This window comes from Pseudorca crassidens, chromosome 6 (assembly GCF_039906515.1).
Source record: "Pseudorca crassidens isolate mPseCra1 chromosome 6, mPseCra1.hap1, whole genome shotgun sequence".
In the NCBI taxonomy this organism is placed as follows: domain Eukaryota; kingdom Metazoa; phylum Chordata; class Mammalia; order Artiodactyla; family Delphinidae; genus Pseudorca; species Pseudorca crassidens.
In genome coordinates, this window is record NC_090301.1 from 114,155,436 (window position 1) to 114,172,579 (window position 17,144).

A 17,144-nucleotide genomic window follows, 5' to 3' on the forward strand; every position below is an offset into this window, starting at 1 on the left:
TCCCGGACCGGGGCACGAACCCGTGTCCCCTGCATCGGCAGGCAGACTCCCAACCCCTCACTGCGCCACCAGGGAAGCCCTGAGGGTGTTTTTTAAAGGTAGATTTCAAATAGTTACTGCTATTCACAGAGATTATATTAATATTCCCAGAGTGGGGAAAATAGATTTTGAATTTAGATATTTTTGAACCTCCAAATGTGTACACCGATGAGAAATGCTAAAAGGTTGCTATGGATGTTGCTGCTTGGTTTTTCTTCATACGTCATACATTTCATGTCCCAGGACACCTCTTGAGGATAAAAACCATAGTGCATCACTTACCCTAACCAGATGTGTCATGGCCAAATTGATTATTAGGGCCATAGTGATTTAATAGTTCTGCGATGTCAAAAGCTGTTTTTCTTTGTGTTTGGTTGAGCCTATAATGCTAATTGCAAGTGATTTTTGGCAATTATCAAGATTATTTGATTTGGGTAGGTCATTCCTTTCATCTTGCTAAACCAAGTCCTTTTCACCCCTTAATCTCACGTTTGTCCTGATAATTGCCTCCAAATTGGATTATCCAGGTATTCCTTAGTATACATTCTAATATATACCCATAAACATAAAATGTACTATATTGATTTGAACACACGGGTCTGTTGCTTTGCCAGTTCTTCCATCATATTTATAAATGTTTTGAATTCTTCCTCCAATAAGATGCTCAACTTTTTGAGCTTTAGTTGATCCATATACCTTTGGGAATCTAAAACGTTCCTCAGTCACCACGGAAGCACAAATCATGTTGTTAAGTGTATTTCTAGTTGCAAAACCTCAGATACTCCAACAGAAAAGTAATTTACTGCAAGGGTATTGGACAACTCATAGGAATAATAGAAAAGCTGGGGAAAAGGGGTGGGAAAGGGCAGGAATTGAAGTAGATTTGGGGATCCATGTAGCAGAAACAAGTCAACGGTCTTTGCAGGGCCCCACTGCTGGAATGAGTGAGATTCAAACTTTTTTTTTTTTTTTCAAACATTGTTTTTTATTCTATCAAGATTGAAAGTCCCGGGAGAGCATGTCTGATTTTTCCAAGCTCAGGTCAGCTGTTCACACTTTGATTGGGGCAAGAGAGGCACATTGATTTACAGCTCCACCAGGACTGCACACAATGAGGGAGAGGTGAGGCCCCTCCCCCCGCCCAAAGAAATTTGGAGAAAAGGAAGGGAACAAAAACCATAAGAGCCTATTACCGGGAGTGAGTGCTTTGAGGATAAATGATTTAATTTGACTGCATGATTGAAGTAACAGGATTGAAGCGCCTTCCTTTGCTATGCAGACTGCACTGGGGAAAATTAGTGGGCTCTGGCCCAAACCTGGTATTTAGCCAGATTTGATTTTGCAATTAGTGAAATCTTCTATCGGTTTGTGATTTGACTTTGCTGCCACATTTCTGATAAATTTATATTAGTGACGGTAATATCTAGAAAGCTAAAAATTCCTCGGTTATAAATGAACACTTTTCATTAATATTTAGAGATTAAACTCATTTCTTATGAGCAGATGGAAACAAATGATAACTTGGCCTTTACTGTACAAAATTAAACAATTTATCAACATTTAGGCAAACTGGAGGCGAGTTTTAAGTGCTAGAATTTGTTGATTAACATTGTTTTCTTTGGCTAATTGACTTTTAGACAACAGAGGTCCATTTAAATGACTGTTTTCTGAAGGATGTGGCTGCATCAGGGTCTCCATTGTTTCCTGGAAACTGCAGCTGTGTTGGTCCCGAGATTAATGGGCAGAGAGAACATTTTCCAGCAAAGGCCCTGGTGGCTGATTTTGGGAGGTCCTCATTGTGACAGAGAACTTTAGATTTAAGGCTGATTGTCATAAGCTCTTGTATCTGCGTATGGGCTGCTGCTTCCCATACACACAATATGGTAGCATTGTTATATTCTGTATGATTTTTGATTGTGCCAATCATACTTTCTCTATAGTCTGATTTTTTTTTTTTTTTTGCATGTTTATTTGATCAACAGAAATCGATTTCCATTGTCGGGAAAGATCCTTTGCAGGAAACAGGGCCAGCTTCATGGGCCGGCCACTGTGCAATCACATGAGGCCATGGGCTCAGAAGGGTGTCACACTCGGATGTTCTTTATGTTTTTTAACTCTTTGTTAAAAACTTCTGACTCTGTCCACCCATTCTCCTCCCGAGTTCTTTGATCATCTTTACCATCATTACCCTGAACACTTTCTCACGTAGACTGCCTGTCTCCACTTCACTTAGTTCTTCTTCTGGGGTTTTATCTTGTTCCTTTGTCTGGAACGTATTCCTCTGCCGCTTCATTTTGTCAAAGGTGGTTTGTATTTTTGTGTATGTGGTAGGTTAGTTACGTTTCTCGACCTTGGAGAAGTGGCCCTCTGTAGGAGACGTCCTGTGCGTCCCAGCAGTACACTCCTCTCTGGTCACCTAAGCTAAATGGTCTAGGGGTTCCCCGTGAGAGGGCTGCATGCATCCTTCTGTTGTGGTGGGCTGACTCTGTGTGTGGTCTGGTAGGCTCGGTTGGCCCCTAGCCTGGTGGGTTGCCAGGCTCTGTCTTGGGCGGATGCTGCCGGCTGCTGTTTAGTGAGACCTGGTCAAGAGTTGGCTGGTTGCAGAATCCTAGGGGACCCCAGGGTTAACGCTGGCTCACCGGTGGGCAGAGTCAGGGTCCCAAAGACTCTGGGGCTGTGGCCCACCCACTGGGAGGTGAAGCCAGATCCTGGGGCTGGTGCCAGACTACTGGCAGGCAGAGCTGGTTCCTGGAGCCAGACTGCAGGGTCAGGGATCCCAGAGCTCTTTCAGATCATTGTTGGTGGGGACAGGGGGATGGCCGGCTCCTGACACAGTCAGGTATGGCGGTCGGCACTGGCCTGCTAGTGGGCAGGGCTGTGGCCCAGCTGGTCGCAGGGCAGGGTCTGCCCAGCATTGCGGGATTAGCAACACAGTTTCCTTGCTCCTGGCGTCTGCCTTCTGTTAACAGGTCTAGAGGCGGGTCTAGAGCCGTGCGCAGACTTCCTGGTGGGGAGGGTGGGTGCCGCCTATTGGTGGGTGGAGCTAGGTCCTGGCCCTCTGGTAGGCTGGCTGTGTCTAGGGGCGTGCCTAGGGGGCGTGTCCTTGGGGGGGCTCCGGGCTCTTTAGTCTGTAGGCAGCCTATCTGCTGATGGGTGATGCTGTGTCCCCACCCAGTTGGTTGTTCGGCCTGAGGCATCCAGGGCTAGCACCTGCGCCTGGAGGCTGTTGGGTGGGGTCAGGTTTGGGTGCTAAAGGGCCAAGATATCAGCCCCAGGAGTGTTGGCGCGGCTGAATATTCCCCAATATGGCTGCCGCCGGCGTCTGTCTTCTCCCTCGCCCCACCCTGAGGTGAGGCCCAGCTGCAGCCGCACCGTCCAAGACCAGCAGGTAGGTCTGGCCTAGGCTCCTATCAAATTACTGTTGGTTCCCTGGGTCCCGGGTCCTGTGAGGTTTATGTGTGTGCCTTTTTTTTTTTTTATAAATTTATTTATTTAGGCTGCGTTGGCTCTTCGTTGCGGTACGCGGGCTTTCTGTGGTGGTGGTGCGCGGGCTCCTCATTGCAGTGGCTTCTCTTGTTGCAGAGCACGGGCTCTAGGCGCGCGGCCTTCAGTAGTTGTGGCTCGCGGGCTCGAGAGCGCAGGCTTAGTAGTCGTGGCGCACGGCCTTAGTTGCTCCGCGGCATGTGGCATCTTCCCGCACGAAGGCTCGAACCCGTGTCCCCTGCATTGGCAGGCGGATTCTAAAGCACCGCGCCACCAGGGAAGCCCTTGTGTGTGCCTTTAAGAGTGAAGCCGAAGCCTCTATTCCCCCGTCCTGTCAGGCTCCGGCAGTTAGGCCGCGCCGGCCTTCAAAGCCGCATGCTCTGGGGGCTCCTCCTCCAGTGCCGGACCCCTGGGCTGGGGAGCCTGACGTGGGGCTCAGAGCTCTCACCCCTGTGGGTTCTGCTTTTAGGTGTCCTCCTTTTCAGAGAGGAGAGTTCAGAGGCTTCTTCTCTTGCGGCCATCGCTGAGGTGGGTCTCTTGAGTTTCTCTGGATTTCTAGAATTCTCAGCCTTTGTGTGGAAATCCCCATTCCTCTTTATTCCCAGTAAGATAAGGTTTCATGGTTATGGGTTTGGTTTCTGGGGTGGTTGTTTAGGAAACAAGGAAGTTACAGGAAAAAGCAAAGGTTAAAACAAAAAAAGTGTAAGAAAACAAAATGGTGGCCTGTCCAAACATTGACGCAATCATCTCCGCAGGTTGATTTTAAACCCAGCCGCAGACTCGGCCGGCTGGCACAGTGTTTATAGGACGTGCAGGCCCTGATCCTTTTCATCACAGGGGAATCAGGCCAAGCTTCTTAGAGTCCCAGGCGCAGATGTAATGATATCAGGAGGGCCTGTGGTTAACGCTCCTGAGGCAGGTGGACTTACTTGCCATTACACCCAGCTCCTAAGTAAAGCAACCTGCCTAGGTTTATTTTCTTGTCTGGGAAATGGGCTTTTAGGAAACCATGTGAGCTGATGTAAGTAGCATGAGAAACACAGTGTCGTGTGCGTAGTAACGTCTTAATAATGGTGGTAGCCTTATGGTTCATTTCCTTGTGCTGGCCCTTTTCCTCCTTTTCTTATGGAAAGAATCACATTTGCTCCTTTAGCCTTAGACCCCTAGACTCTGCTCCCTGGGAAGTCCCTGAGGCTCCAGGAGATGGGAAAGCAACTGCTTTTCCTGTCCTTTCTTTGCTCTTCTCTTGGCTTTCTTCGACCTCAGTGCCCCATCCCTGGCTGTCAAGAATCTTATGAAGTTTGTCATAAAGTCTTCTGGTGTCCCCGGTCAGGGTCTGGTATACTCAAGTGAGGGAACTGAGGAGAGTGTAAGGAAGGCATGTTTTGTAAAAGTGCAAGCAGCTTTAAGAGGTGCTAGCAAGGGGTAGTGAAGCCATGCTGGGCTAGCACAGGGGGGAGCTGACACTAACCCTCAGGGGGCGTGAGGCAAGGGGTGGGAGCAGCTCCCAGGACAATAGCTGCCCTACAAATGCCAGGACCCTAAAGCCTAGGGTCCTAGGATAAATACCTGGAACTCACCCTCCTGTCCTCCAGTCTCCTGTCACTGCCTCCCAACAGGAAGCTGGAAGGTAAGAGGGGACGTTGAGTCAGTCCATTAAAAGTCAGACTCCAGGGCAATGAATGAACCGACCGCAGAGGATGGAGGCTAGATCAACGGAGGCATGTGTGAAACACCCTATACTTGGGAACAGCTCTCCTCTCCCTTATTTATTTACTTATTTATTTATTTGAAATATATATGACATATGACATTGTGTATATTAAGGCATAAAGCATGTTGATTTGATACATTTATCTGCTGTGTTCTGATTGCCTTTGTAGCATTAGCCACTCTACCATGCCACATAATGGTCATTTTTTGTGTGTGTGTGGTAAGAATAATTAAGATCTGGTCCCTTAGCAAATTTGATGATGGGAATACAATATTGTTTTTGTCTCTATTCACTATACTGTGCTTTAGATCTCCAGGATATACTTTTTTTTTTAAAAAACATAAAATACGAGAGGCAGAAAATGAAGTAGCAGAATTTTAATTTTAACTGCATTCAGTTCTATATTTTTCATTTATGCCATTTTTTAAACTATAGTTCAGAAGTTAATTTTTTATTAAGATACTTTGTGTGTGTGTGTGTGTGTGTGTCTGTCTGTGTGTGTAGCCAATTTCATGTTACTTGGATTAAAAAATAAGAACAAGAGAAAACCAAACCATCATGACAACTTCTCATGAGGTGCATTTTTTTTCTACACATACTTCTCTACTGAGTTGATTCTAACTGCTTCTTGTTTTTTGGGGAGATCCTTCTTGTTTGGGGAAACTTTAAACCTCGAAAAAACACCCATTCCCCACTTCCCAAGTACAGGCTTGTACCAATCCCTGTGGAATCCCTGATATCCATTAAGATCTTCCTGGGACCGGCTTCCTGTTGGCTCCCGGACTTGCTTCTCTGACGTGACTTTCCCGTGTCTCCCCTGAAGGCTCCCAGAGACCCATCCCTACAAGGGCTGGTGTCTGTCTCTGACCAAAGTCTAGAGGTTCAATCAGGATCAAGCATGTCATCAACATTAAAGGATTGTCTTCTCTATTAGAGCTCCACTTCAAGGCCTGTGCTTTCAGGCTAGTGTGTGGAACTGGTGTCTGTGATGGTCAGGTTGTCAGTGCTTCCTTGTTAGTTAATGTCTGTTTTGGCCTCCATCTTAGTTTAAATATCACTTCCTCAGAAGAGTCTTCCTTAATCTCCCAAACTGGGCTAAAGCCTTTGTATGCTCTCACAACCTCCATATTTCCCTGTGTTTACTCTATTTGTAGTTACACTTTTTAGATTCGTCTTTTTATATTCTGAGTCTGTGAGGGCAGTGTTTGTGTCTGTTCACCACTGGACCCCTGCTATCTTGAAGTACCCCTGTAATTTAACAAATAATTGTGCTTGCTTGCCTGATTTTTGCCTTCTGGGTTCTATTTGAATCCTATCAGTGGCTTCCGCTGGCCATGAGCAGAATCTTTGTTTTTGCCTCTATCAAAGTTTGTTTCTCTGGCTAGACCTCCCTGCTCAGTTTCTGTTTCTGGTTCTTCAGCTCATATACGGAACAGATACTGAACAAACATGCTGGGCCCCATGTTTCTCAGAACTTTCCTGGCCAAAGTTTTGGTCTTGTCCCCAACCCCCTCTAGGTGCCCAGGTGCTCTGGGCCTGGATGACTGGTCCTCAGGTCTTATCAGATCCTGTGCTGGGTTGGGAGACAAGGGTGGGCTAGTAGTCTAGAGCTATCTTAATCATAGCAGATGGTTTCTCCCAGAGTTAAGCAGAGGTGTTCCTTTCCCTGCTTGCTGCGGTGGGGAAGAAAAGGGGTTTCTCCCATGTCAGGGGCACTGACAAAGATGATGGGCTCTCTCTCCCTTGTTTGAGTAATTTTAGCAGCTGCTCCAAGCTTGACACGCTCACAGACCGTTGGTTCTCAGTTCCTCCATTATGGCATTTTACTGGAGCAGCCTCCTCTTCAATAAATAGATATTCTTGATTATTTATGGACTTTTCTGTGTGTGTGTGTATTATTTTATGGACTTTTCAGATTATCTCAACAGGGATGAAGGAAGCTGAAAGTTAACTTATAAAGAGTAAATAGGAAGCTAAAATATCTGCTGGATGCCCAAGTCTGAATAACCACCGTTTGCCCGTTGACTTTTTAAGAAACAGTGGTATTCCATGAAAAAAGTGGCTAGTTCATTTGCATCTTGAACAATCACACAGTTTGTTTTTTCTTCCTGGAAACAACTGTTGTACTTTGGTATGCAGCAGAAGTGCTTTCTGCATACTTCCCATTTTGTTATACAGAATATTAAAAAGATGTCCCTCAGAGTTGTGACGTACTACAGTGAACAACGTTTACTGCTTCATTATGGTCATTCTTAAGTGAAAGTGGCATTTTTGTTTTACTACATATGAGTGCTGGTGAAGGAAATGAAAGCTACTAGTTCAGTGCCCTCGCCTTGGTTTGGGCAAAGGCATCAGTTGTTTTATCTACCATTGCTTTGGGACCATCAGCGTAAACGTTGACACGGTGAAAAGGTAAATAACGTCTCCGTGTAATTGTGAAAATATTTTTGACCGGAGGACTCCTTGAAAGTGTCTCAGTGGTTTTGTAGGGTCTGTGGACCACACTTCAAGAATAACTGCTCTAGGAATAAAATTCATCAGCATTAATGGGGTAGAAAGATTTTTATTGGTTCTAGGAAACTTCCATTCCGTGTAACAAATCTTCATGGGAAAAAAAAATATACTCTGAATTCTCAACATCTGACTTATTAAGAAACTGTGAGAACTCACCCCATTTATAAGTTGGGGACGACCTCTACGTTAATAGTTTGTATAGTGCACCTGTCTCCTAGCTTACATGATGCTCAGTTTCATGAAAGAAAGCAGGTAATTAAAAAACACTTAAAATTAATTTTCTTGTAAGGAAAAGAATGAGACACATGTTGGTGAGTTATAAAAAACATCAAGTTTTTGTCCTTTTACTATAATGCATTAATATTTTCAAGTAAACACTTCTAGACAAAGTGAATATGGGGAAAAAAGATTTATTTATGAAATAAACAGTAGCAAAAATAACTGAGAAGTCCCCCCCCCCCGCAAGACATTAACCTACAGGTATTGTTAATTCTATTCTACATCTTCTTTATTACAGGAATTCTTCTTCTTCTTCTTCTTCTTCTTATTTGTATTGAAGTATAGTTGATTTACAATGTAGTGTTAGTTTCAGGTATACAGCAAAGTGGTTCAGTTATATATATATATTCTTTTTCAGACTCTTGTCCATTATAGGTTATTACAAGATATTAAGTAGAGTTCTCTGTGCTATACAGTAAATCCTTGTTGCTTATCTATTTTATGTATAGTAGTGTTTATCTGTTAATCCCAAACTCCTAATTTATCTCTCCCTCCCCTTTTCCCCTTCAGTAACCATAAGTTTGTTTTCTATGACTGTGAGTCTATTTCTGTTTTGTAAATAAGTTCATTTGTATCGTTTCTTTTAGATTCCACATGTAAGTGATATCATATGATATTTGTCCTTCTCTCTTTGATTTACTTCACTTAGTATGATAATCTCTAGGTCCATCCACGTTGCTGCAAATGGCATTATTTCATTTTTTATGGCTGAGTAATATTCCAGCATTACAGGAATTCTTGCAAACCAAGTTTTTTTCATACTCAATGTTGGCCCAGATTTAGCATATTCTTCAGTCTTGGCTGTATCTCGTTGTGCCCTCTCACCTCCCGTGTTTAATGAACATATGCCGGATGTACAGTTGTCAACTGGACAGACATCATGTATGGGCCAACCAATGAATCTGCATGTTGTCAGGTGATACTGGTCTTACCTAATGTTAGTCCAGCTGCCAACTCTACATTAAACTCTCCTAATAAGGGTGTTGTCATCACATGTGCAGTCTCTAACTTTTAAGTGAAAGGTGGCATATGAATGTTTGTTTTGTTTTTTAAAACTTTTATTTATTTTTGACAAATACATCTTAATAGATATAAACCTATTGAAACTGTACCCTGTGGTCTCCAATTTTTGGGGCATTCAAATTGTTATTTAGTTCTAGAATGGGGTCACATTTACAGAAGTACAATTTAATAGCCATCCCGTAATATGCAAGGAACTCCATGCTTTACTTCTATCTCCTGAAGAACTTTAATCCCCAGCAGCACTTCTCAGATCCAGTCCTCATTTCTCTTGCCTCCTACCTATGAGGGGCCTGGAGCCTCTCATTCACCAACGACTCCTGTTACTAGACCCGTCTGTCTTTCCTTCTCTCATCCCTCTCCTTTCTTTACTATTCTTTATTTTGTAGCTCATTGTAAGATTGTCCTTCCTTTCATTCCTCTTCCAGATCCAGCCAGACCCTGCCTGTTCTCAAATGCAAGAGAAGATAATCTTTCCCTCTGAGGGCAAACGAGGGACAAGGGAATTGAGTTGGCAATCATAGAATTTCCTTGAGTGGGCTGGAGGGAGGAGAATGCTTGTGGCCATGCTTGCACTAGGAAGCTTTAGCCTGTCGCCCAGAGGTTACTTCAGCAGTAGAGCAGCATGTAATAGAGGTTATGAGCCGGAACCCTGATCAAGACCCTGGGCAAGTTGCTTAACATCTTTATGGATGTTTCAGTTTCCTAATCTATAAAACGGGCTTTGGTGAGGTTGAATAAGAAAATGTATGTAAAGTGCTCAATAAATGTTAGCTGTTAGACTTTTGGTTACTACCTTCTCTCTCCAGATTCTGACAATTCTCTCCAGTTGTGGGGAGAAGAGGGCATTGATGTGGGACCAGAGGGCAATCGGAGGAGTATAGACCCTGCTGCACTTGAACTCTCCCCTTCCCTTTGACTATGGCTGGGCTTCTGTGTGTCCTGTGCTCTTCTTTCCCAGGAGGAGCTGCCCCCAAGTTCCTCTGGCAGAGATGTGCCTGGAGCAGGTACTGCAGATCCCCTAGAGCTCTCTCTGTCATTTCTCTATCATTTTTAGATTTCCTGCTGCAAGTGGGAAAACACTTCTTGTTCTGGGTCCACACTGATTTAGTTGGCAAATCACTTTTCTTTGGGCCTCAGTTTCCCAACCTATAAAATGAGTATTTTGGAACAGAACATTTATAAGCTCTGTCTTTAAAACCATTATAATCCTTTTCTTTCTGGGAGACACTGGATGTTGATTCCATTCCCTGGCTTATTCGTGGACTGTTGTTATAATCCTGTAGGTGAGCAGACTCCCCGCGGTTGGATTAGTCACTCTGTGTAGACATTCTTTTTCCTCTGAATTCCCTTAATCCCAGCACATCATCACAATTATCCTGTGCATACATTTATGACCTATGAATGATGAATCCAACCTCGTTAACTGAAGACAACCCAGGAAGTTTTTATTAAGTGAGGAATAAAAAGTAATTTGGTGCAAAGCACTTTTCCTCCTGCTCCAATATTTCTCAGCCTCTGTCAGCTCCACTGGGCAAATAACACACGCTGACTCCTGCCTGCAGCCCGCTGGCCTCACTGCCTTCGCTTTGTCAGGGATACTGAAAGGTGGCCACTGGCGCTTCCTCATTGTTACTGTGCCAGTAGTGAATAATGGACAAGTGGAATATTCTTTCTCTTCCAAATGGTCACAAATGGCCTGCCACACTATAATAATGTATGTGAGCTTCCCCCTAATGGTCAGAAAAGGTGGTTTGAATTTTGCAATCAGTGCTTTGTTAGCTTGTGGCATTTTACTCTATTAGAACCTTTCTTTCCAGAGGACCTCATCCTCAAAATGAATTCTCCACTTGTCCTTACCTACCTAAAGCTCATCCATTCCTTTCTCTGACTACTCCGGCTTCCTTAGCTTACACCATACTTCTATTACTCTTAATCTTACATGGTTTTACATTGTAATTTTTTCTTTCATTTGTAAGTCTCTTTTCCCTTAATCTAGATAGACTGTCAGTTCTCTGAGTAGGAATCATATCTTCTACCTCCTTGTACTGGGTAGATGGTCGATAGTCAATAAATACCTCATAGCTTATAGACAAACATTTGTATTCATAGTTGTGGGTAGATGGATAGAAAACCAAGATGATGTATTTGTCAGTTTTTGCTGTATAACCAACAACCTCAAAATCCCAGTAGCTTGTAACAGTAAGCGTTCACCTCTGTCTCATAAGTCCGTGGGTAGCCTGTGGTTTGGCTGATTTAGGCTGGGCTTGGCTGGGCCAGGCTGGACTCCAGGCTTCTGGCTGGGTTCAGGTCTTCTCTTCACGTCTTCATTCTGGGGCACTGTCTGAAGGAGTAGAGGCTCTTCATCAGTTAGCATTCCTTGGATGTGTTCTTCATTCATGAAAATCCCATGGCTCAAAGTATGTCACATGACTCAACTGATATCATCGAGGCAGAGAAGTTTCTCGACCCACTGTGGGAGGAACTGCAATGTTCCCTATTATAAGAAAGTCAAAAACTGGGAACAAGAGTCAAGCCATCACAGATGTTAGGTCATTGTCCTTTGAGCTGGAAAAAAACCCTGGAAGATTACCCACTCCAGCCCCCTGCCTCCTGGTCTGTAAATCTGTGCTCCAAGGACCAGTAGCAGCAGCATCACCTGAGAGCTTGTTAGAGATGCAGAATCTCAGGCCTCACCTCAGACTTGCTGAATCAGAATCTTCACTTTAATAAAGTCTTCAAGTGATTCACATACACATCGAAATTGGAAATTGTCTAAAGTAGCATTTTCATAAGATGTTCTGTGAAAGACTAATAGGTGTTATATGGGGAAAAATGCTTCCATGATTAAATAAATTCGGGGGTATTTGAGGACTTCTCATAGCTTTCAACCTACTAATAAAGACTGCAGATCCCCGAGGTGCATTGTTTTAATAACAAATCCCCACAGACCGGGTAGCTTAAAAGAACGTAAATTTATTCTCTCACAGTTCAAGAGACGAGAAGTCTGAAATAGAGAGCTTGTCACGTTTGGTTCCCTCTGGAGGCTGTGTGGGAGAATCCGTGCCCTGCCTCTCTCCTAGCTCCTGGTGCTTGCTGGCAGTCTTTGGTGTTCCTTGGCATGTATCCGGATCACTTCAATCTTTGCTTCTGTCATTACACAACCTTCTTTCTTGTATGTGTCTCTGTGTGTCCTCTTCTTATAAGAACCACTTTAATCCAGTATGACTTTATACTTACACCTGCTATGACCCTATTTCCAGGTAAGGTCACACTCTGAGATTCTGGGTGGACATGGATTTTGGGGGAGACACTATTCAGCCCACTCTAATGGTGGAGGGATGGACATGAAATGATGCATTCCCTTAACATAACTGGTTAGGGAACGCTTTCTTCACAGAAGAGATCACGGCACTGACTTAGATGAGAATCTCAGCCATCTTAGACATATGGCTGTTGATTTTCCTCTGAGAGTTTTCTAAGAATGAAACTCTATAGGCTCATTTTATAATCCATTTCAAAGTGATCCCAAGTCTTGCCTGTAATTATTTATCAGAGGTGGAAAATTTGTAACCTAAGGCTAAATATGACAATCAGATAAATTGTGTTTGGTTATCTCACAAGGTTGCATTGAGAAGCAACTCCATTTTCAGATGAGAATTTGATATGATTATGTGTTTGGGATGATTGATATTTAAAATACGCTAAAAAAAATACTAGTTCTATTTTTTCCTTTGCATGAAAATCTAAATACTAGGATTTCACCATTAACTCACCCATGAGACTGTAATGATATCTAATATGAACAAAATCGATGGAATTAGAGAAGGGCAAGTTTGAATATCCAACCTCCCTTTTTGGAAACAGTTGACTGGTTCCCAAATCAGAGGAACTGCGTTTCTAGAGCACTAAGGTGTAGTCTTTGGGAGCCATTCAAAGTCCTCCTTCATTAGGAATTGTCTTGGGAATACAAGGTTTATTCTACTTAGCCATCACCAAACATATATAAATTTTTAAGAAAAAATTTATTTGTATAATTATAGATTTCATGTGCAGTTGTAAGAAATAATTCAGAGAGATCTCCTGTACCCTTAATGTAACATTTTGTAAATAACTTTAGGACAATATCACAGCTAAGGTGTTGACTTTGATACAATCCACCAATCCTACTCAAAGTTCCCCAGTGTTACTTGTACTCACTTATGTATGTGTATGTGTGTGTATTTAGCTCTATATAATTTTATCATATGATAGGTTCGTGTATCTACCACCATAGCCACGATGCAGAACAGCTCCATCACCACAAGGAGCCCTCATATTGCTCTTTTTGTACATGCATTCTGAATTTAAATGCTGCCAGCAAGTTTTCCTGAGTCATTTATGTTCATGGAACCCTGGAAATTATTCTGCTTAGAATGCACAGCCTCTCACATGAATCAGCCGGCTGGGAGTGCCAGTCAGCATTTGTGAAATCTACAAAGTCAACCTGGACAGCGGAGGAGGCAAACCCATGCCCTTGGCCTCCTGAGCACCAGGCACTAACTAACTGAGCTAACTGGCCAGAGATAAGGACTTCATTTCAAATAACAAATTAACAGTTTCCCTTAAGTCCATTAGTGCATGGCTGTGATCCCATGACATTGCATCTCTGACTAATTGGCTGCACTAAAATTTACTCTATGTAAAATGATTGTGCTAATTACTTTCTCTTTATGCTTGTATAATCGGCTGGCTGGCAATAACATTTGCAATGTACTCATGCACCAATGAGAAAAGCCATCCAATCTCATGCTGCAGGTCATTAGCAAATGGCTTCAGGGGTCAAAGGGTAACCTCCCCCTTTGGTGCAGTTGAAGAGGCTGGTGCAGCAAACGTCTTTTCTTTCTTTTTTTTGGGCGGAAGCTTCAGGGGCTGATCAAATCTGTATACTGATAGAAGAAACAGTTTGTCAAGGTCTGGGGGCTCTTACAAGCATCCATTACCTTTCCCTCTTTGGAAACGGAACTGAAAAATGTTATGGAATTGGCAGTTTCTCTTAGTTGTTCTCACATCCCATTTCACTCTTTCTCTTCCTCCCCCAAAACACACACACACACACACATTCTAGGCCAGTGCTGGCTTGCTATTTTAGATTCTGCCCACTTTATACTAATGATTGTCAACAAAAATGGTATTGTCTAATACAGTATTTCCTGACTTTGTCGGGGAATGTTTTTGGACTTCACAATGAAAATGGACTAGGTCCAGAGAGGTCAGACGTCCTGCAATGCTTGGGGCAGTGAAGCATCTCAGTAAGTTGGTTCCCAACCTGTGAGTCTTTCAAGGTGCCACACCAGTCATTCACATAGATGACAAATCTCATTATAGTGATCAGAACTTAGAACTTAACTTCATTATTCTTGTGAACACCACATGTTTTTGTATGGTTTTAATAGACACTGACTCTTTTAGGAATATAACTGCTGGGAAAATGGACAAAAGATTACATTTTGTCTTGCTTTGGAATTTGAGTGGTTCAGTGTTTTGGGAAACTCACATTACAGTGACAAAGGTCGTTGAGGAATTTAAGTTGCTAACAGCGCATTTATATCAGTCAGCATTTAGAGCTGTCAGTTCTGGATCTGGTGCTGACTACTTCATTATGTCTTCTAGTCTAGCTATGTCTGAGCAGTGGCATTTTGAAAGACATATGATCTCACTCAAAGTTTACTTTTAAATTTCTTTTTTCCTGAAGGTGTAGGTAGGTTATATCATCATTAACTTTTGTCTTAAAATGGGTTTTACAAAATACTTCATGTCAATGAAGGTGCTGGGCTTTATAAGGTAAAAACCACTGTTGTAGAAGGATGATGTAATTACTACTACTACTACTGTAATAGCCATAATGACTTTTTCACCAAGACCTTCTCACTCAGGTTACTCTAACAGCAGCCAGACTGGGCCTTCCACTTCTAATTGCATCACCCTCCACCCCACCTCCACCCAGCTTCTGAGTGCTTTTTCTGAAATGAAAATCAGATCGTGTTACCTCCCTGCTCTCTGGTACTTCATCACCATCTGGTATTTTTTTTTTTTTGAATTTTATTTTATTTTTTTTTATAAAGCAGGTTCTTATTAGTCATCCATTTTATACACATCAGTGTATACATGTTAATCCCAATCGCCCAATTCATCACACCCCCACCCCCACCCTCCACCACTTTCCCCCTTTGGTGTCCATAGTTTGTTCTCTACATCTGTGTCTCTACTTCTGCCCTGCAAACTGGTTCATCTGTACCATTTTTCTAGGTTCCACATATATGCGTTAATATACGATATTTGTTTTTCTCTTTCTGACTTATTTCACTCTGTATGAGAGTCTCTAGGTCCATCCATGTCTCAACAAATGACCCAATTTCACTCCTTTTTATGGCTGGGTAATATTCCATTGTATATATGTACCACATCTTCTTTATCCATTCATCTGGTGATGGGCATTTAGGTTGCTTCCATGACCTGGCTATTGTAAATAGTGCTGCAATGAACATTGGGGTGCATGTGCCTTTTTGAATTATGGTTTTCTCTGGGTATATGCCCAGTAGTGGGATTGCTGGGTCATATGGTAATTCTATTTTTACTTTTTTAAGGAACCTCCATACTGTTCTCCATAGTGGCTGTATCAATTTACATTCCCACCAACATTGCAAGAGGCTTCCCTTTTCTCCACACCCTCTCCAGCATTTGTTGTTTGTAGATTTTCTGATGATGCCCATTCTGACTGGTGTGAGGTGATACCTCATTGTAGTTTTGATTTGCATTTCTCTAATAATTAGTCATGTTGAGCAGCTCTTCATGTGCCTTGTGGCCATCTGTATGTCTCCTTGGGAGAAATGTCTGTTTAGGTCTTCTGCCCATTTTTGGATTGGGTTGTTTATTTTTTTAATATTGAGCTGCATGACCTGTTTATATATTTTGGAGATTAATCCTTTGTTGATTGGTTTGCAAATATTTTCTCCCATTCTGAGGGTTGTCTTTTCATCTTGTTTATGGTTTCCTTTGCTGTGCAAAAGCTTTTAAGTTTCATTCCGTCCCATTTGTTTATTTTTGTTTTTATTTCTATTTCTCTAGGAGATGGGTCAAAAAGGATCTTGCTGTGATTTATGTCAAAGAGTGTTCTTCCTATGTTTTCCTCTAAGAGTTTTATAGTGCCCGGTCTTACATTTAGGTCTCTAATCCATTTTGAGTTTATTTTTGTGTATGGTGTTAGGGAGTGTTCTAATTTCATTCATTTACATGTAGCTGTTCAGTTTTCCCAGCACCAGTTATTGAAGAGACTGTCTTTTCCCCATTGTATATCATTGCCTCCTTTGTCATGGATTAGTTGAGCGTAGGTGCTCAACTAATAGGTGGGTTTATCTCTGGGCTTTCTATCATTTTCCATTGATCTGTGTTTCTGTTTTTGTGCCAGTACCATATTGTCTTCATTACTGTAGCTTTGTAGTATTTCCTGAAGTCAGGAAGTCTGATTCCTCCAGCTCTGATTTTTCCCCTCAAGATTGCTTTGGCTATTTGGGGTCTTTTGTGTCTCCATACAAATCTTAAGATTTTTTGTTCTAGTTCTGTAAAAAGTGCCATTGGTAATTTGATAGGGATTGCATTGAATCTGTAGATTGCTTTGGGTAGTTTAGTCATTTTCACAATATTGATTCTTCCAATCCAACAACATGGTATATCTCTCCATCTGTTGATATCATCTTTAATTTCTTTCATCAGTGTCTTATAGTTTTCTGCATACAGGTCTTTTGTCTCCCTAGGTATGTTTATTCCTAGGTATTTTATTCTTTTTGTTGCAGTGGTAAATGGGAGTGTTTCCTTAATTTCTCTTTCAGATTTTTCATCACTAGTTTATAGGAATATATGAGATTTCTGTGCATTAATTTTGTATCCTGCAGCTTTACCAAATTCATTGATTAGCTCTAATAGTTTTCTGGTGGCATATTTAGGATTCTCTATGTATAGTATCATGTCATCTGCAAACAATGACAGTTTTAGTTATTCTTTTCCAATTTGTATTCCTTTTATTTCTTCTTCTTCTCTGATTGCCATGGCTAGGACT